This window comes from Spinacia oleracea, chromosome 4, assembly GCF_020520425.1.
Source record: "Spinacia oleracea cultivar Varoflay chromosome 4, BTI_SOV_V1, whole genome shotgun sequence".
Taxonomy (NCBI): domain Eukaryota; kingdom Viridiplantae; phylum Streptophyta; class Magnoliopsida; order Caryophyllales; family Amaranthaceae; genus Spinacia; species Spinacia oleracea.
The window spans coordinates 89,575,150-89,597,559 of record NC_079490.1 but is presented as its reverse complement, the minus strand read 5'-3'; the positions used below and the strand labels follow the sequence as shown (position 1 = coordinate 89,597,559).

Sequence of the window (22,410 nt, the reverse complement as noted above, 5' to 3'; positions counted from 1 at the left end):
GAACAAATATTTATTATTTCCGATTCCGGAATTTATTTCCGATTTCGACAATATTTTCGATTCCGGTAATATTTCCGTTTCCGGCAACATCTATGACTTGGATAATATTTATATTTCCGTTATGATCCAGATTTCCGTTTTCGACAATGTCATCATTTCCGGAGTATTCATATTTTGCCTTTTGACGATTTCAGCTTCCACTGGAACCGAGATCCGTCGATTCCGAATATTCATAAATAGAGTATTTAATTCACTTAAATACTTGATCCGTTCACGTACTATTTGTGTGACCCTACGGGTTCAGTCAACAGTAAGCTGTGGATTAATATTATTAATTTCACTCGAACTGAAGCGACCTCTATCTAGGCATTCAGCTCACTTGATCTCACTGAATTATTAACTTGTTTACTTAATTAATAATAAACCACATTTATTAGACTTAGCATTGAATGCATACTTGGACCAAGGGCATTATTTCGTTCAGTCTCCCACTTGTCCTTAGGGACAAGTGTGCATTGACTAATTCCTTTGTTGCTTGATGCTTGCTCATGAACATAAGGTAAGAGTAGTCATCCTTATTATGTCCAGAGGTATTTCTCGGTTTCAGAGTTCAACTGATCAAATAAATAGATAATCATAGTCTATGATTCATCTGAGCACGGCTATGCATTTTTCAGAGTCTAGCTCTCCGAGTGGCCTTGTACAACTTTCAGCATCTCATCCCGATTTATGGGAAGACAATCCCAATCTTGTGATCTTGAGGTTAGACTTAGTTTGATAGGTGATTACCTGAGCGTTGCCGTTATAGTCCCCTTTTACGGTGCGACGGTTGACAACGTCAAAGTAACCAGTTCTCAAACAAGTAATCTCAAATCACTCAGGTATTGAGGATTAGTTTCTAATAATGTAATGAAATTTACTTATGACAGATTTTCATCTCTTACGGTAAAGTTTCATAGGTCTGTCCGATACTAGTCTTCTCAAAGTAAGTATCTATGCAAATGATTGCGACATTGCTATGTCCACATAGTTCAAGAAATATAACTACTAGTCATCTTGCATTCTAGTCGTCTAGCATTTTCTATGCGTCCACCTTTATAGAAAACTTCCGACCAGGGGCCATTTTCAACCTTTTGACATTCAAGTTCACTTGATAGACATTTCTTAGTCACAGGACCGGTCCTGACAGTCTATCTTGAATATATCGTCAAATTGAAGGGACTCATCATTTAATTAGCCACAAAATTAAATGGAAATATGAATTCTATTCATTTATATGAATGGTTAACCAAAACGTATTACAAAGTATTAAACTCTAAATTTTTAAAACATTAATTAAGGACATCAAAGCCATTCTCCAACATGCTTGATTCCCATAGATGCAGTGTGCGAGTTGTGCTTCGCTTGCGGCAGAGGTTTAGTTAATGGACCTGTGATATTGTCGTCAGTTGTAATCTTGCTTATCTCGACTTCCTTTCTTTCAACGAACTCTCGTAGTAGGTGAAATCTACGAAGTACATTCTTGACTCTCTAGTGGTGTCTAGGCTCTTTTGCCTGTGCAATAGCTCCGTTATTCTCACAATATAGAGCTATTGGTCCTTTAATAGAGGGGACTACACCAAGTTCACCTATAAAATTCCATATCCAAATAGCTTCCTTTGCTGCTTCATGTGCAGTAATGTACTCCGCTTCAGTTGTAGAATCCGGCAATGGTGCTCTGCTTAGCACTTTTCCAACTTACTGCACCCCCGTTGAGGCAGAAAACAAACCCAGACTGTGATATGAAATCATCCTTGTCGGTTTGGAAACTTGCGTCCGTATAGCCTTTAACAATTAATTCATCATCTCCACCATAGACCAGGAAATCATCTTTGTGCCTTTTCAGGTACTTTAGAATATTCTTGGCAGCATTCCAATGTTCCTCTCCTGGGTCTGACTGGTATCTGCTCGTAGCACTGAGTGCGTACGCAATATCATAGCATACATTATTGAACCAATCAATGACGCATATGGAATCCCATTCATTCGTCTATGCTCATCTAGTGTTTTTGGGCGCTGGGTCTTGCTTAGAGTCATTCCATGAGACATGGGTAGGTAGCATCGCTTGGAGTCTGCCATATTGAACCTTTCAAGCACCTTATTGATATAAGTGCTTTGACTAAGTCCAATAATCGTTTTAGATCTATCTTTGTAAATCTTGACGCCCAGTATGTACTGTGCTTCTCCTAGATCCTTCGTCGAAAAACATTTTCCCAAAGCCAAATCTTGACAGAGTTCAACATAGGAATGTCATTTCCGATAAGTAATATGTCATTGACATATAATACTAGAAAAGAAATTTTGCTCCCACTGACCTTCTTGTATACACAAGATTCATCTGCGTTCTTGACGAAGCTAAAGTCACTGACTGCTTCATCAAAACGTATATTCCAGCTCCTTGATGCTTGCTTCAATCCGTAAATGGATTTCTTAAGCTTGCATACCTTTTTAGCATTATTTGGATCCTCAAAACCCTCAGCCTGTGTCATAAACACAGTTTCTGTTACAATGCCGTTTAAGAAAGCGGTTTTGACATCCATCTGCCATATTTTGTAATTGTAATATGCAGCGATTGCTAACATTATCCGAATAGACTTTAGCATTGCAACTGGTGAAAAGGTTTCATCGTAATCCACACCGTGGACTTGTCTGTAACCTTTTGCAACCAATTAAACTTTGAAAACTTCTAGTTTCCCATCCTTGTCCTTTTTCAATTTGAAAACCCATTTGCTTCCTATGGCTTGGTAGCCATCTGACAAATTGACCAAATCCCAAACTTGGCTTTCAGATATGGAGTCTAATTCAGATTGCATGGCTTCTTGCCATTGCTTGGAGCTAGGGCTCGTCAAAGATTGTTTGTAAGTCGCAGGTTCATCGCTTTCCAGCAATAGAACTTCATGGCTCTCGTTCGTCAAAATACCTAAGTACCTTTTTGGTTGAGACCTATATCTCTACGATCTACGTGGGGTTACATTTGTAGTTGGTTCTTGATTCTCACCAAATACTTCTAAAAGATCTCTGAGTTTCAACCTGAATGTCATCTTGAGCATTCTCTAGAGTTTGTTGTTCGACTCGAATTTCTTCGAGGTCTACTTTCTCCCACTTGTCATTTTGAAAATGTGATCTCTTTCCAAAAAGATACCATCTTGAGCAACAAACACCTTGTTCTCAGAAGTATTGTAGAAGTAATACCCCTCTGTTTCCTTTGGATAGCCCACAAGGATACATTTGTCAGATTTTGGTTGAAGTTTGTCTGAAATTAATCGTTTGAGGTATACTTCACAACCCCAAATCGTAAGAAAAGACACATTTGAAAGCTTTCCAAACCATAACTCATATGGAGTCTTTTTGACAGATTTAGACGGAGCTCTATTTAGTGTGAGTGCAGCTATTTTTAGTGCATGTCCCCAAAATTCTAATGGAAGTTCGGCCCCCCCCATCATTGATCTAACCATGTCTATAAATGTCTTGTTCCTCCGTTCTGACACACCGTTCCATTGAGGTGTTTCGGAAGGAGTAAATTCTGATAGAATTCCACATTTTTTCAGATGGTCCTCAAATTCATAGCTCAGATATTCACCGCCTCAATCTGACCGCATTGCCTTAATCTTCTTGCCTAACAGATTCTCTACTTCACTTTGAAATTCCTTGAAATTGTCAAAGGATTCAGACTTATGCTTCATTAGGTAGACATAACCATATCTACTGAAGTCATCAGTGAAAGTGATAAAGTAGCTGAAACCACCTCTAGCATTTGAACTCATTGGTCCACATAAATCTGTATGGATTAAACCCAATAGTTCAGTTTCTCTTTCTCCAACTTTAGAGAAAGGTTGCTTTTTTATTTTTCCAAGTAAGCATGATTCACACTTACCATAATCCTCTAAGTCAAATGGTTCTAGAATTCCTTCTTTTTGAAGTCTTTCTACAAGCTTCATGTTAATATGGCCTAATTGATAATGCCACAGATAGGTGAGATCTAAATCATTCTTTTTGGCCTTTTTGGTATTTATGTTATAAACTTGTTTGTCGGGATATAGTAAATAAAGTCCATTGACTAATCTAGCAGATCCATAAAACATCTCTTTAAAACAAAATGAGCAACTATGGTCTTTTATTAAAAAGGAAAATCCCTTAGCATCTAAGCAAGAAACATAAATGATGTTTTTAGTAAGACTTGGAACATGGAAACATTCTTCCAGTTCCAAAACTAGCCCAGAGGGCAACGGCAAATAATAAGTTCCTACAGCTAATGCAACAATCCTTGCTCCACTTCCCACTCGTAGGTCGACTTCACCCTTGCTTAATCTTCTACTTCTTCTTAGTCCCTTTGAGTTGGAACATAAGTGTGAGCCACAACCTGTATCTAATACCCAAGAAGTTGAATTATCAAGTATACAGTCTATAACGAAAATACTTGAAGATGGAACGATCGTTCCGTTCTTCTGATCTTCCTTATATTTTGGACATTCTCTCTTGTAACGGCCAATTCCATCACAATAAAGACAACTTGATGTGGACTTGTCCTGCTCTGTCTTCTTTCTGGGAACTGACTCAGCATTGCCCTTGGACTTTCCAACTTTCTTGAAGGGTCTCCTTTTAGCCTTGAGTAAATCCTTGGCTTCACAGTCGAGTATTATTTCAGCCTTTTTTACTAGACGAACAAACTCTTCAACTATTTCTTCTCTTGGTTCACTCATGTATAGTTGCTTAAAGCGACCAAACCCACTGTGGAGTGAATTGAGCAAGATTGAGACTGCCATTCTTTCGTTTATTGGTGTTCCTAGTAGACTTGAGCGTTCAAATAATGAAAGCATAAAGTTCACATGAAACCTTAGTGGAACACCAACCCTTTGTTTAGTGCGAAGGACCTGAACATGTGTTTCTTGGACTTCCATCCTAAAACATCTGTTATGAGAATCAACCTTCCGGCCTGATATTGACTGGATCAGCTCATGCACATTTAGGTCTCTTTCCTCCATGTTTCCACGACAGATATCCCTCAGATTCTTGATGAGCATAAAAGGTTCGTAAGCTACAAACCTCCTAGCCCAATCATCAGGGATGTTGTTCAGCATGAGACTTATAACCTTCTTGAGATCCGCATCCCAGTCGACATGTCTTTCAGGGGTCATGTCTCTGTCATAGTAGCTTGGCATGGGATTGAACAGTACATACTCAAATCCATTGAGTGTCACTATTTCAACCAGCTTAGCTTCCCATTCAAGAAAATTTTTTAGGTTCAACTTGATCATAAGCTCAGAACCCACGATGATATTTTGATTGTTGTTTGCCATAGTTAAAACTACAATTGAAAAGAATAAACAAATAAATAACCATTCATAGTTTTTCTTAATAAACTTAAAATCTAGCATTCATGCATAATTCAATATTTATTAAGCATTTTATTCAAGTTATGTGTTCCGGCAGGTGTGAAAAAAATGATTCCAAGATCCTTAAATCATTGAAGAATTAAGCACATTATGTATTTAGACTCAATTCTAAAATATTTAAGGTAAGTAAATCCTTTGCTAATAGTCTAGAAACTACTCTTGGTTGATAGGTACGTCTAAGAACTTATTAGGTAAACTTATCTCATTTGCCACGACATAAAAGGACTCCTTACTTATATCGTTGAGTTTCACCAAAACTAACATATACTCACAATTATTTGTGTACCTTACCCCTTTAGGATCAATAAGTAACACCTCGCTATGGAGGAAAACTATTACTAAGATTGATGTAAAGGTTATCCAAGTAAGTGTTATTTTGGCATGGCACCTTTTAACTCAATTTTTAAAGTTTGAAACTTAAGGCTCTTACTATGTTGGTTAGATTTTAAGTGAACTAAAATCCTTAATCATGCAACATAATTAAGCCATAATCTCATGCATAATTAAGACATATTTAAAACAATAAATAACTTAAAGCATGCATAAGATATAAATGTGATCTAGTATGGCTCGACTTCATCTTGAAGCTTCAACTTCAAACTCCGTCTTGAAAATGGATTGAAAACTCCGTCTTGAATTTCACCATGGGAGGCGCCATTTTCTTCAAATAGGATATGCTGTAATTGAAACTAATTACAACTATTTGATGGCACGCAGACCATAATTAAAATAAAACTTTGGTGCATTAGACCAATTTTACATTCAAATTAATGGTACGTCGACCATATTTTCTATCCTATTTGGGTCATACTAGTCACTTTCCATAACCTGCAAAACAGTACATTTACAATATACCATTCAACCATTCATTTATCAATGAATGGACCACATAGCAAGTTAGTAGAACATATTATGCATCACATAAATATTTGCAACTACTAATTAAGGCTTCCAATAATCTACAAATTATTCAATCCTTATTAGTTCTAATCGAGTTATTTTAACCTTAAAGGAATATAGACCTAATCGAGAGTTTAATGACTAAAATGATCCCACTAAAACCAAGAAATTTACATGCTTTATAAATTTTAAACATAAAATTGTATTTCCTAGTCCAACAGGAAACTTACAAATTTAATGAAAATTTAAAGCTCATATAAAATATCATTTAAATCCCTTTATTTTATTTTCAGTTGATTAACATTAATTAATTAAAATTTTATCAAGTTTTTAATTTTAGTCTATGTTACTCCGACACTCCGGTGGGAGGTGGGTGTCGGTGTCGACACGACCCGACCCGCGACACGACACTCGACACGTGTCCGGGGAGGTGTCAACACCGGTGTCGGAAAAGGGTCCGAATTGCAGTGTCTAAATCGGCGATCCGGTGGAGTATTAAACCCTAGATCTGAAAATTGAAAGGATATATGTTCGATTATTTGTTGGAATGATAGGGCTTTTGTTCGCGAGGATGAGGCGAGTACAAAGGTCAAATTTTTTTCTTCTCCGACGGCCATCTTGCCGGTCAATTTGCCGTAGCCGTAGAAAAGAGGAATGAAAACGGTGGTGGTGGTGGTTTGTCGATCTTCTGTTCTTTTCCTCTTTCAATAAAATAAAAATAAATAATTAATGGTAAAGGATAGGAATCTGAAAAAGGTAGGTATATTATGTGGTAGGTACCCACATATGCCACATCAATATGGACACATGGCTACTTTTCTCAGTGTTTGTTTTTGTTTTTCTTCATTTTTTACCTTTTTTTTTAGTAACCCACGTGCCTGACTGTTTGGTTCTTTCCTTTCATTTTTTTTTAATTTTTTTTTTCTGTTTTTCATTTAATCATTCATTTTTATTTTCAATTGTTTTTAATTTTAACAACTATTTTTGTATTTTTAGATAAAGTGTCGCTTTTTTATCCGACACTTTGTACCGGAGCCGTGTCTAAAAAATAAGTCAAGACACTCCTTTGACCGTGTCGGAGTGTCTGCAAATAGGATCGAAGTGTCAGATACTCCGACACCCGTGTCCGACACGACACCGACACCCGTGTCTGAGTAACATAGATTTTAGTAAAATAATTAGTATAAATAAATTTATAATAATTAAATTAATCAAAAATAAAATCCGAGAAAAAATTAAATTACGAAATTAAACTTAATTAAAATCGTTTTCAACCGTAAAATTAAAACGAACCAACGGGCTAAGACAAAGCCACAGGCTTGCGCCCATCCCTCGTCGAAGTCTCGTAGTAGCAGCGCCCATGGGCTGCGTGCACGAGTGCAGCGCTGGTACGGGTCGTTTAACGTACAAATTAATAGTCCTATTCTTATACCTCAAAAATATAAACAACTAGTAAAGGGTAAGAAAGGGTCGATCCCACGAGGAGATTTATTCCATAGAACTCAAATTTAACTATTACAACTATTTTCCTATAAGTTAGAGAATATACAAATATTTCAATACGACCGTCTGACACCGTCAGACCACCCACCCATGGGTGTGTCGCGGGTCAGATTACGGGTCGAAGCATTCGTGGGTTATATTTTCGGGTTATATAAATAGTTTTGCCCACCCCATTTCAAATCCTTATTCATTCCTTCTCTCTTCAAACTCTCTGCCTCCCTCTCTCCTCAAACCCTCTGCGTTTCTCTCCTTGAAATAGCCGTCCATTCCTCTCGATCCTCAAATTTCAACGGCGATGGAGATCGGTGGTGGTGAAGCATTTCTCTCTCCTTGCAATCGCCGCCTCTCCTTCTCGATTCTCAATTTCGAAGGCGGCGGAGAACGGTGGTGGCGAACCCGAACTCGCCGCCCGCGAGCAAGGAGAGATCGAAGCAACGAGGTACTTCCATCTCTCTCCTCCATTTTCCTTCATCTTCTTGTTTTAGGTTTTTTAATTTTCAGCTTTTTTTATTAATGTTGTTGATTTTAGAAATTAGGTTTTTGAATTTTTCGATTTTCTTTGTTAGTTTTGTAGATCTCATCGGAGGTGGCGGTGAGACATTACTTTCGCCGTCGATGATGGAGGAAAGAGGTGGAGAAAGATTATGCGACGAAGGATAGAGTGAGAGTCGTGGGGAAGAGAGGCGGCGACTAGGCTCCTCGGCGATTGCGATGTTGCCTTCTTGCGGTGGCTACGCTAGTCGGAGTTGGACTTTCGGTGGGAGAAACGTCAACGCGGTGGTGGAGATCTCGGTCTTGCGGTGGCTGCACTAGTCCCTGCTGGTGGCTGCGACGCGAACGAAGGGAAGCTGGGCTACAGTCGTTGGGGAAGAACATTGTTGTTGTTATTTAAATTAGTTTTCGTTTCAGTTAAAGAATATGGTTATTTTAGCTATAATTTATTCTTTTAGTTAAAGAATAATGTTTATTAGTAATGAAATTTTCGTTTTAGTTAAAAGTACTTCATTTTAGTTAAAAATAATCCTATTTTACTTATAAACTTTTATTGTTTTTGTTACATTTTTTGCTTTAGTTGAGAATAATGATGTTTAAGTTACACATTATTTTGTTTTAGTTAATGTTAATTTGTTTTAGTTTAGAATAATGATGTTTTAGTTAAAAGTTATTTTGTTTTAGTTAAGAATATTTTTGTTTAACTAATTGGTTCAAATGCTTAACTAATTAGTTCGATTGATTAACTTTTTAATTTTAGTGCTTAACTAATTGGTTTCATTGCTTAACTAATTGGTTCAAATGCTTAACTAATTAGTTTGATTGATTAACTAATTAATTCCAGTGCTTAACTAATTAGTTTCCTTGCTTAACTAATTGGTTCACATGCTTAACTAATTAGTTCGATTGATCAACTAATTAATTTCAGTGCTTAACTAATTGGTTTCCTTGCTTAACTAATTGGTTCAAATGCTTAACTAATGTGTTCGATTGATTAACTAATTAATTTCAGTGCTTAACTAATTGAATATCAGGCTTAACTAATTGAATATCAGGCTTAACTAATTGAATATTAGGCTTAACTAATTGGTTCAAATGCTTACCTAATTAGTTCGATTGCTTAACTAATTGGTTCAAATGCTTAATAATTGAATTTCAATGTTTCACTAATTGATTTAATTGCTTAACTAATTGGTACCAAAACTTAAGTAATTGAATTTTGGGCTTAACTAATGGAGTAACAAATTAGTTAAGCAATGATACGAATTAATTAAAGCAATGGAACCAATAAGTTTACAGATACTATGTTTCTATGCAATGATGGTGACAAAATGTGGAAACCAGAATATTTAGTTATAGTAGTTAATGTTGTGTTTACTTATGAATATGTTCATGCTTTTGTTGGGATAGTTATGATTTTATTGTACTTGTTATGCTTTTATTGCATTTAGTAAAAATTAGTTAATGTTTTGCCGTAATACTTTTCTACTCTATAATGAAGATTAATTTGTTTATGTTAAGATTAAGTTTCTTTAGTTGAGAATTATGTTACTTTAGTTAAAGATAAATTCATTTTAGTTAACAATAATAATAATAATAATAATAATAATAATAATAATAATAATAATGATAATAAAAAATATTTCGAGTACGGAGTACTAGTTATGGTTTTTGGGTATGTAGTTACATTTAGTGAGCAAATAGTTCCTACTTTTGGTCCACGTACGTTCAACATTGATCTTCCACCTTCAAGTCTCTCAAAGCTCAAAGCCTCAACAATACTCCTAGTAGCTTGTGGTCCAAGTACGTTCAACATTGTGCTTTATGACCAAATAGTTATGCTTTTATATAAATTAGTTATAATGTAATATAAATAGTTATACTAATAAATTGAATAGTTAAACTTTTATATAAATTCGTTTTAGTTAAAAATAATTTTGTTTTAGTAACGTGTTTTTGAGTTCTAGATTTTTTTTTAGTTTTAGTTAAGAGTTTCTTAGTTTTAGTTACGGTTTTCTTGGTTTTAGTTAAGATTTTTTGAGTTTTAGTTACGTATTTCTAAGTTTCAAAAAGAGAATTTTAGGGCTTTAGTTAAGATTTTATGGGCTTTAGTTACGATTTTCTACATTTTAGTTAAGATGTTTTGAGTTTTGGTTAAGCTTGGAATTCAATTAGTTAAGCCTAAAATTCAATTAGTTAAGCAACATAATCAATTATCAAGAACTGAACTAATTAGTTAAGCCTAAAATTCAATTAGTTAATCCCAAAATTCAATTAGTTAAATTTTGGAACCAACTAGTTAAGAAATGAAATCAATTAGTTAATTAAGCACTGTAACTAATTAGTGAAACGTTGAAATTCAATTAATTAAGCATTTGAACCAATTAGTTAAGCAATCGAACTAATTAGTTAAGCATTTGAACCAATTAGTTAAGCAATGAAACCAATTAGTTAAGCATTGGAATTAGTTATTTAATCAATCGAACTAATTAGTTAAGCATTTGAACCAATTAGTCAAACAATGAAACCAATTAGTTAAGCTTTGGAATTAATTAGTTAATCAATCGAACTAATTAGTTAAGCATTTGAACCAATTAGTTAAGCAATGAAACCAATTAGTTAAGCACTTGAATTAGTTAGTTAAGCAATCGAACTAATTAGTTAGCAATGAAACCTATTAGTTAAGCACTGGAATTAATTAGTTAAGCAATCGAACTAATTAGTTAAGCATTTGAACCAATTAGTTAAGCAATGAAACCAATTAGTTAAGCACTGGAATTAATTAGTTAATCAATCGAACTAATTAGTTAAGCAATCGAACTAATTAGTTAGCAATGAAACCAATTAGTTAAGCACTGGAATTAATTAGTTAAGCAATCGAACTAATTAGTTAATCATTTGAACCAATTAGTTAAGCAATGAAACCAATTAGTTAAGCACTGGAATTAATTAGTTAATCAATCGAACTAATTAGTTAAGCATTTGAACCAATTAGTTAAGCAATGAAACCAATTAGTTAAGCACTAGAATTAATTAGTTAATCAATCGAACTAATTAGTTAAAGCATTTTAACCAATTAGTTAAGCAATGAAACCAATTAGTTAAGCACTAGAATTAATTAGTTAATCAATCGAACTAATTAGTTAAGCATTTGAACCAATTAGTTAAGCAAGGAAACCAATTAGTTAAGCACTGAAATTAATTAGTTAATCAATCGAATTAATTAGTTAAGCATTTGAACCAATTAGTTAAGCAAGGAAACCAATTAGTTAAGCACTTGAATTAATTAGTTAAGCAATCGAACTAATTAGTTAAGCAATGAAACCAATTAGTTAAGCAATCGAACTAATTAGTTAAGCATTTGAACCAATTAGTTAAGCATTTGAACCAATTTGTTAAGCAATGAAACCAATTAGTTAAGCAATCGAACTAATTAGTTAAGCATTTGAACCAATTAGTGAAGCATTTGAACCAATTTGTTAAGCAATGAAACCAATTAGTTAAGCATTTGAACCAATTAGTTAGGCATTTGAACCAATTAGTTAAGCATTTGAACCAATTAGTTAAGCCTAGAATTCAATTAGTTAAGTATTGGAACTAATTAGTAAAGCATTGGAAACAATTAGTACAGTTATGAAATCAATTAGTTAAGCAATATAACTAATTAGTTAAGTGTTGAAATTCAATTAGTTATGCAATGAAACCAATTAGTTAAGCAATTAAACCAATTAGTTAAGCACTGAAATTAATTAGTTAAGCAATCGAACTAATTAGTTAAGCAATCGAACCGAATAGTTAAAAAATGAAACCAATTAGTTAAGCACTGAATTTTAATTACGTGATTTCTTATAACTAATTCAAATGACTTAAGTGAAAAAATGTAAATAAACCATTTCTTTCATAACTAAATATAACAAAACTATAACTAAAACAATATAATTTTTAACTAAACACACGAATCACTAAATAAAATTAAAACAATTTAAATCAAAGTGATCTTCCTTTTACATAAGAATATATTATATCTAAACAAACATAGTGCCTCACATTAATCTCTTCCTACTGGTTCCAATAGTCAAGCAACAAAAGAAAAGAAGGTAAATTAGAAGCCAGGAAAATCAAAAACTTATCGAGCAATGCCCCAAGAATACATGAAATACTAACTCATTTTCTAGATCTGTTCACTAGGGGAATCTGAAATTTTGACCCAAAGGCTCAATTGGTAGAGAACTGGTGGTCAAATTTCTAATGTTGCAAGATTTGATTGGAAAATATTGAGCGGTGTGTATGGTGATTTGCAGAAGTTTGTAGGACATTGGAGGAGAAGGAAGGTTGAATAAGTAGTCTGACTTTCCTTTTGATTTACGTGAGATTGTTGTTGCAATTTACTAACTTTTCCTTTCTTTTCTATTTTGTCCTTGTTTTGATCGCCCATTGCCGACGTACTTGGACTGTTTGGGCTCTGCTCCGTATACTCATCTTGGACTGCTATGACCTGCTTATACAAATTAAACTAATAAGGGAAAATTAGCTATCATATCGAAAGATACAAAATAATAAAACTAAAATAACATTAGTAACTAAAATACTATAAATAATAATAACAAGATGCACAAAGACTAGAATAAGGGGATATAAATAATATAAGATTACGCACTTATCAAGCGCCCATGGCCTGCTACTTGCGATGGTCGTAGCACAAGCGTCGAGCAGGCCACGCATAGCACGCAGCAAGCATCGCTCGCTGGGACGAGCCAACGCTCGCTGCTCGCGCGCGCGGCCTGTGTTGCTCGTTGCCTTCGTCTCGCCACTCGCTCACATGCACACAACACACACCGCACAAGAGCGTTGCCCCCCGCGTGCGTGACCGTGCATTGCTCGCTGCCTAGTACCGCATAGGCGACGAGCTCCCTTGCTCGTCGTCGCATGCCCGCACTATTGCAACACCCCTTAAGGGTAACACTTAGCTTCCATTGCTTCGTGCGAGCAAGATTTGTGATCAATTTACATAAAAATCGAAACTATTATAATTACATTTATTGAAAAATTCGTAGATCATATTAATTTCATAAATTTAGGCGAAAAATCGAAAATTTATTATTCAAATTAATTTCCGATTATATTTATTTTCATGGATTCAAATCTAGGTCCTAAAATTTTAAAACTTTTTCAATTTCAATAAATTTTATGGTGGTTTTAATCATAAGGTCCTAATTAAATTACTAATTAATTATGAAAATCAAAACAAATTCTAAATTATTTGAATTTCAACAAATTAATTACAATTACAAATTGGGTTGTATAATTAAAATTGTTAAACATATACTGTAGGTCAATCATAGATTCAAGATTTACATATAAGATTCGCAAATATTTAATTTAACATCATAAAAAATACAAATTTTGCTTTCGAAAAACTAAAACCTCCGAAAACTCATAGTTAGGCTTCGAATTAGGGAATTTTGGGTTCGGCATCAAATCTTTGATTTTTGTCAAAATTTTAAAACGTCGTTTACATGCGAAATTCACTATAAAATTATAAGATTCTGACCATTATTGACAAAACTGCCGAAAAATCCTAAGAACATATAATCAAATAATACCACAAATTTGCAATTAATTACATACACGAAATTAATCACCCCAATAATTCATTGCAATTTATCCATGTTAACTATAACTGATTATGGAATTAATTAGAGGCTCGTGATACCACTGTTAGGTTATGACAAATATAAATCATATATTTCATGCGGAAAAACCATAAAGCCTGGAATCCATATTAATTGCCACATAGTCGATTAGCATAATTTAGGATACATACATGTGATGCGTGCCTTCCCTAGCTGCTCCCGAACCGAACAAGAACAAGTTTAGGACTCCAAATGTCGCCCCTCCGTAGATAGTCCACAGCACATTCGGATCCGCCTTAGATTCAACCAACTAGGATATTCTCTAAGGTATTATGTTTATTCAGAAAGGTTAATTATTAATTTAGACAAATTATTAAATTCCCACTTGAACGTAATCTATGTGAATACTTATTGAATTGTTGTATATAAATTGTGATTATGAACCACATATTTATAGGGTAAAATAACGGACTTAGATTTCAACTAGGATTGAAATAACTAAATCAATTAGGATTCTTGTTAAATTAATCCATTAGAATTTAATGTTTAATCAAATACCTAAGTGTTTCAGATTTAACAAAACATTTAAATCGAGTAGAATTAGGAAAACGATATTAAGCAAGAAATCCTAAACGACCAAGGACTTGGTCGTACGAAGCTTCGCAGCCACGTAGCCCACAAGGGCGCTGGTGCTGGGCTCGGCCCAAGGCTGGGCGCTGGGAGGACACGGCCCATCGTCGGCGCTGCTGCTGGGCCTTGCCTTGCTCGCTTGCGCGCGCGCTGGGCCTGCCTTGCTCGCGCGCTGGGCGTGCCTTGCTGCTCGCTTGCGCGCACGGGTTTCGCTAGGCGCGGGCCTGGCTTTGTGTTGTGCTTTGCGTCTAGCAAGCTCGTCCGTCGATCGTTTCGTACGTCGCGCTTCCATTTCGTTTTTCGATTCCGGAATTCATTTCCGATTCGAACAATATTTAATATTTCCGATTCTGGAATTTATTTCCGATTAGAACAAATATTTAGTATTTCCGATACCGGAATTTATTTCCGATTCCGACAATAGTTCTGATTCCGGTAATATTTCCGTTTCCGTCAATATTTCCGATTCCGGCAATATTTCTATTTCCGATAATATTTTCCCATACATAACATGTTTCCGTTTCCGGCAACATCTATGACTTGGATAATATTTATATTCTCGTTATGATCCATATTTCCGTTTTCGGCAATATCATCATTACCGGAGTATTCATATTTAGCCTTTTGACGATTTCAGCTCCCACTGGAACCGAGATCCGTCGATTCCGAATATTCATAAATAGAGTATTTAATTCACTTAAATACTTGATCCGTTCACGTACTATTTGTGTGACCCTACGAGTTCAGTCAAGAGTAAGTTATGGATTAATATTATTAATTCCACTCGAACTGAAGCGACCTCTAGCTAGGCATTCAGCTCACTTGATCTCACTGAATTATAACTTGATTAATTATTTAATACTGAACCGCATTGATTAGACTTAGCATTGAATGCATACTTGGAACAAGGGCATTATTTCCTTCACAAACAACTTTAAACATCATGGAATCCATAACCTTGTATTTGAATCATAGAAAGTGTTGATTTTGTAAATATATGTGATTGTTGTAAGGGACACTTGTAAGAGTAAAAGTGCCAACTTTACTAATCATTTTGAAACAGATATTATAGAAACAAAGTAGATTAGGATTGGGATTCGGAATTACCCAGTTAGGTTTAGGTTAGAATTCCTCTTGGAGCTCCCAATTGCTTGAAAACTTGAGATTTGTATGAGATTTTTGAAGTTTTAGTATTTGATTTTTGAGGGGAATTTTCAGAATTACGACGTTCTGATTGTAATTTGCTGCCCTAAAGTTCTTGGAAATCAGGTTTTAAATAGAAAAATGGACGGCTAAACGCCAGATGATAGCTGCGCCCAGCGCAAGCAACGACGCCTGGCGCCGCTGACGTGGCACAAAAGACGCCAAGCAAGGACGATGACACTGTCCTTGCGTTTGGCTTTTAGTGAGGGTACCTTTGTACGAAATGTACGAGCTTTGGCATGTAGCACTTGCTTAATAGTTAAGGCTTTGATTTTACGACTAAAAACTAGCCGTTTTTGGGTTTTTAAATTCGATTTTACGGGACGAGGCCCGGCTTGCTGGGTTTGGTGGGTCGGCGCACGAATTTGGATTTCTTAGTGCCATTTTGACTGGAAAAGGTCTTGTAAAACCAATGGAGTGGTCCATTGGGAGGGATTGTACTTGGATTTTGAAATTGATTTTTTGAAATTGAATTTTGTACCGAGTTCCGGAATTGGAACGGTCTCGTGAATTGAACTTTGGATTTCGGATTTTGGAACATGTTTTAGCAATTGGGACTTCCGCACGGAGTTGTTCCAACCACCTAGCAAGGATAATGGTATCGTCATCATCGCAATGGGGAGACACGATTTAGGTGTCGACAGAGGCCCCCACTTTGACTGAGCGTCCGGTTAGGAAAGCGCAAGTCAAAGTTTTCGACTCCGGACGGAGAACGGTTAAGATGTTCTGCAATCAAGACCATTCTTTGTACGTCGGTACCTGCACGAGACAAGCTGTAGGAAAAAAGGATAGAGTCTACCTCCGTGCGGTGTTGACGACTCTGATTTGTACTTGTACTGTTTTTTCGCCTTTGGTTTAGGACAGAGCTTGGCATTGAAAATTTTGAATCTTGGATTTTTGAATTTTAAATTTCGGATTTTTAATACCCGAAGTTGATCCGCTGGGGATACGCTCAATGGGAAGAAGATCTTTTTATTCGCTCTAAAAAATCTTGAAATTTCTGCTGTCTTTCCTGGAGCTTGGGTCCGTTTGGAGTCGAATGCCTGAATTCTTGTATTTTTCGGGCTTTTCATTCTTGAAATATTTATCTGTTGGTGTCTGAAGAAACAAGTATATACCAGTAATTTCGGAAGATAGCATGATTTGATGTTTGATGCCTTGTGCAGAAAACCGTAGCAGCAAAGAACGTGCAATCAGCATGGAGGATCGCACGGAGAAGATTCCGTGCATGCAGCAGCGCGGCGCCTGGCGCAGGGTTTGGCGTTTGGCGCATGGGCTGGGCTATAAATGCGCCCCTTGCCGTGCCATTTGAAGAGCAACCAAACTCATTTTCTTGTTTTTTCTCTCTCAAAGGTCGACTACTCTCCCTTCGATCTTGTTGTTCTTGCCTTGTCAATGTAAGTATTTCGTGTTTTGTTAACGAAATAGCCTCTAGGATTGCATGTAGTTTCGATTTTCGTACTTTGAAATGCTTGTTGATATGATTCTTGTATGATAGTAGGCTTTTGAATCTTGTAGAAAATTGTTTGGTAGCCACTTGAACTTGAACTATTGGAACTTGTAGAAGTTTATACTGTTGGAACTTGTAGAATTTAGTACTTTTCCTTGTATTTTGTACTTGGTATTTGTAGATGGTGACCCCACTGGTGACCTTGTTGAGTCTCGTAGAAGAGTAGGCTAGGATGGCCTAGATGTTATTTGTAGAATTTTTGAATATTGGCTTCAGCATGGATAGCCTAGGCGTTGGTGTAGAACTTGTATACCTACTTCAGCATGGATAGCCTAGGCGTTGGTGTAGAACTTGTATTCATGCTTCGGCATGGATAGCCTAGGCGTTGGGGTAGAATTCTCTTTTGAAGTAGAGGTCCCTGGCTAAACTTCTACTGCCAATGGGGATGTTTTGAACCTTGAATTTTGTACAGGCTAGTATAGGATAACCCCCAATCTTGAATGTTGATTTTTTTTTGTATTTCGAATGCTTTAGCATGCCTCGTCATACCCGGAGGAAGCTCGCCGAACGTTCGGCAGTTCGAGCTGCTATGGAGGATGCTTCGGATGATAAAGCAGCGACAACGAATGTGCCGGGGCCAGGCATGTTACCGCGGATAGTACCTACCTTCGACGGTGCTGGCCGGAGGCCTTCGGATCTTGTATTTCGACAAGAGTTTCATCTGTCCCAGCGGCCACGCGCTGGTTTGGTGAGTCTTGTACTATGCTTTGAATTTGTCTCTTAAATTTGTATGGATCTTGAACTGCTCCACCCATTTGTAGGCCAACGGGTAGCCGATGCGCATGTTTTGGTCTTTGAGGGATCTTTATAATGTTTTCCCGACTGTCTATGCCGATGTGGAGGCTCGAGCGATCTGGATGCAGACGGGTCTGGTTGATTTCTGGCATGCTTTTGGAGACGCTCAAGGGAGGACGGGCATTAAAGACCGACTACAGGCCCTGTTGGATCGGTGGCGGGATACCACCAACACTGTTCATATGGTTTGGGGGGAGATCACCATTACCCCTTTTGAGTTTGCTATGATTACAGGCCTCCCCTTTTCTGAGAGGGAGGTGACTTTCAACTCCAAGTTTACATGGCATTCGAACGGTGTCAGGGAATTGATTGGCCCTGTTGTTGATTTGGTGACGGATGACACCCGTGCTCACGTGACGGTGATCATGGCTGGGATCCGCAACACGGACATATCTGCAGAGAAGAGGGTTCGGCTCTTCCTCCTAGCCCTTGTGAGTAGAGTGATGGCCCCGAGCAGGAGTAGCCAGGTGCTAGTTGGCTTCCTAGGGCTTTAAGTGACTTGAGGGCTATTTCGGGCCTCAACTGGGGTAGTCTGGCATACATCCACCTTTTGTATGAAATGAAGAACGCATCCCGAACTTCGCTAGAGAGCAAGGCGAGCGTTGCTGCTTTGTGGAGCGTGATGGAGGTATTAGGGACTCCTTGTAATTTGTATTTTGTACTTGTATGTTTGTATCTTGAATCTTGTACACATAGGATTTGACCGATGCTTTGGCTTGTTTCTTGAAGATCTGGGCGTACGAGCATTTTCCGACCTTGGCGCCAGCTCGTACTGGGGTTGCGGCTTACCCGTATGCTGCCTCTTGGGTAGGAGCGGTGCGCAACATTGTGTCTTTGGCGACTCTCCGCACAGCGTTCCGGGTTTTGCCTGTTGAGCAGGTATGCGTATGTACTGTTCTGGACTTTTGTATCTGTTGCATTTGTATACTTGTCTGAGTTGTTTATTTTGTAGGTGGTTTGGCGTCCTTTCGCTGGTGCGCCTACACCTGATTCGGCCATGCAGGTCCACTTCTTGTCTGGACAGTGGGTCTTGCTCCCGGCGGTGTATCGCCATATGTGGTATCTGGGGGAGCGAGTGTCTATTCAACATAGTACGAGAGGCAGGCTTGTCCATAAGGATCCACCGGAGACCATGTTGGCAAAGATTGAAGATGTTGCCCAACTCTATTTAGATGCCATGGAGACTGTTCTGTCGTATGATGCTGTACCTGAGCATTATGCAACTGTAAGTACCGTTGTATTTTCTTGAAATTTATTGTAATCTTGTATCTGGAAATTTACTTTGAAACTTGTATGTAGGCGCCTCGGGTGAGAGTGCGTAGCTGGATGCTTGTGATTGATTCCCTGAAGAGGCATTGCGCCAATCTGACCAAGAAGCTTACTGGCCGGGACAGAGAGGTGCATTCATTGACTGTGGAATTTAGTATTCCTGAAACTTGTATATGGATGTCTGATTCTTGAATTTTTGAATTTTTGTATAGGAGCGCCGTCGAGGTCGCAGAGATTCTTTGGATAGGGAGCCCCCGGTGGATACTTCGAGAGAGCAGGACGGGCCGAGCTTAGGTCTGGGCCTGGGTTCTGGTACTAGTACTTGTCAGAGGCATTCTGATGTTGATAGGGGAGTTGTTCCCTTTACATATGTTGAGCCTATCAGGCATTCTGTTGGAGGTACGGGCAGCCAGATGCCTTTTACGTCTCCCCCTGGTATTTATTTCGGAGCGAGTAGCTCCCAGCCTTGGAATGCAGAGTCTTGGGCTTATTGGCATGAAGTGGAACGGATGCGCCAGGCCCATGCTTTTGACATGCAGCGCCAGTTCATGGCTATCCCGAAGCTTTATCAGTATCTTTCCCATCAGCAGGGAACTCATCGTCCTTCCGGTACCCTTCATATTTCGGAGCAGGAGCCTGTTACCCTTGGGACAGAGCTAGACAGGGATCTGGAGCGCTATATGAGCCGAAATAGGAACAAGGAGCCTGTGATTGACATTGCGGCTGATGATGATTCGGATTGATCCTGCATGGTAGCGATTTCCAACTTGCCTTGATTAGATTTTTGTATGGGTTTTTTGTATGGATTTATGTAGCTTGTATTTGGATTTGAATTTTGTATGGTTTTGTACTTGAATTTTGTAAAGTTTAGAATTTTTGGATTTTGTATGGTCGGAAATTTGGAATTTGTATGGTTTGGAATTTGTATGTGTTGTGTATGCTTTTGAAATTTGTAGCTATATGTATGCATGCAAAATTGAAAAAAATTTGCCCATTTTTCCGGGTGTACATACCCACTATAAGCCCCCACTTTGACTGAGGTTTTCTGGTTAGAAAAAGCACAAGTCAAAGTATATTCAACATTTGCTTATGCATATGCAGACTCTAGGAAAAAAAAAAATTTACCCATTTTTTTGGGTGTATATACTCACTAAAAGCCCCCAACTTTGACTGAGGTTTTTTGGTTACAAAAAGTGCAAGTCAAAGTATATTCAACTCTTGCTTATGCATATGCAGACTTGACTTAAGGCGCCGATCTAAAACTAGAATGCTTGGATTTGGATTGGATTGACCCGAAATTGATCCGAAGTGGTGACTCGGACTGCTTGAAATTGCGCGAGTTGCGGCTTTTGGAATCTTGAATTATTAGGGCTGCACTAGCTGTCAAAAGCTATAAAGAGTGCGTACTCGGAATCATAAAGGGGACGTTGGGTTCGTCCTCGTTGCAGGCCCCTGCGCCTGGCGCAGGCCTCGGATCCCGGCGCCGGGTGTACTACCATAAATGCCGGTTTTTGTATAAATAGGGAGCTTTCCGGATCATATTTTCGCACCAATACTTCCCTGCTCTTCTTTGCATATTGTTTCTTCACAAAAAAAGAAAGAAAATGGCCATGTCTTTTGAAAATGCCTTGAACTCTTGGCTTGGTTCTTTAGGCAAAATGGAGAAAAGGGAGCTTGATGGCATGCATCTTGGGGTGCTCGTCTCTTTCCGCTTTGTGAAGCTCGACCTACATTTCATTCTTGCTGCTTTGGAGGCTTAGGATCCTATCCACCATGTTTTCCGCTTTGGAAACAACGAGGTATGTCCCTTCCCTGAAGAGTTCAGTGCTATATTGGGGTGGCCCTTTATGATGGAGTCATGCATGCCTAGTATTGAAGAACACTTTTTCTTGGCCTTTGAAAGATATTTGGCCTTGAAGCTCCCACTTTTGAGTGCTGTTGTATATGGCCGAGGGGTGGACCTGTCCCTCCTTGTTACTTACTTTGTTGGGCTTGACGTCCCCAAGGTTTTTCTCTTGAAGGCCTTGTGTTTTAGTATCTTTGCTCGCTTCCTCTTTTTGAAGCAGGGGTTTGGCAATGGCAATGCCTCCCTAATAGAGATTGTGGAGCAGTTTGCTAGTGGCAGGGACCCAATGCCGCTTGTGATTGGCGAAACATTGATGGGCCTTGATATGCTGAAGTCGGACCCCTCTTCTTTGCCGTTGGGAAGTCCGGTATTACTCCAAGTAAAATTGTACTTGTATTTTGAATGTTGAATTGCTTTTCTTGTATTCTCCCCAAGGTATGGCTTATGGAGAGGCTCATGTTGGTGGCACCACTGGAGAACATGGAAAGCTATAATAGGAAAGGGTTCACTGTACGGCCCATGGTGTATGGCCGGCTTTGATTGGATGAGTGGCGCTGCACACTCTCTAGCGTTGAATCTTGTATCGGGTGGGTAATTCCTTGGTGGGGAATTGCTGCTATGAGACATGCACCTGGCTCTACTGCTTTGAGGGTGCCTAGCCTCACAATGTTAGTCTTCTACTCTCCTGCTCGAGTGATGAGACAATATGGCTTGAAACAAGAAATCTCGGATTGTGCTGAGGAGCATCCGAAACCCGTTGCACTGAATGCTGATCGACTTGAAGTTTGGAGGAGGTATTGGGTTGCCAAACCATTCTTGAATATTCAATTCCCACCTGAGCCTGCTACTATGTTAGCGGGGTATATTGTATGGATGAAAGGTCCAAGCCAAAGGGACATTTCTCTCTCCGGACCAGCGAGAGCCTGAGGATCTAGAGCTAGACGCCCTGTATCAATTGATTATGAAGAAGGTGACGAGAGTGTGGCCCGTCCGGTGCTTGACCGTTCTGGGTCCAAGGGAGGTTCTTCATCCTCCCGTCTTGGAAGACTAGCAAGTTCCTTCTCCCGCCGCTTGGGCAAGGGGAAGATTGATGAATGATTGCGAGAAGAGCCATGGGATAGTACTCAAGGTGCCAAGACTCAAGAGCATAGTCGCCCGACTCCAGATCTTTGTAGGCTAAATGTGTTTGAAGTTGTA

General features: G+C 38.1%; 1 long non-coding RNA gene across 1 annotated transcript; it reads left to right on the top strand.

Moving 5' to 3' along the window:
* The first annotated feature begins 7,859 nt into the window (after positions 1–7,859).
* LOC130459428 (uncharacterized) lies at positions 7,860–8,874 on the top strand. Its single transcript, XR_008918815.1, has 2 exons — positions 7,860–8,274; positions 8,402–8,874. It is a non-coding gene; the product is annotated as an uncharacterized lncRNA (long non-coding RNA).
* Positions 8,875–22,410: the final 13,536 nt, after the last annotated feature.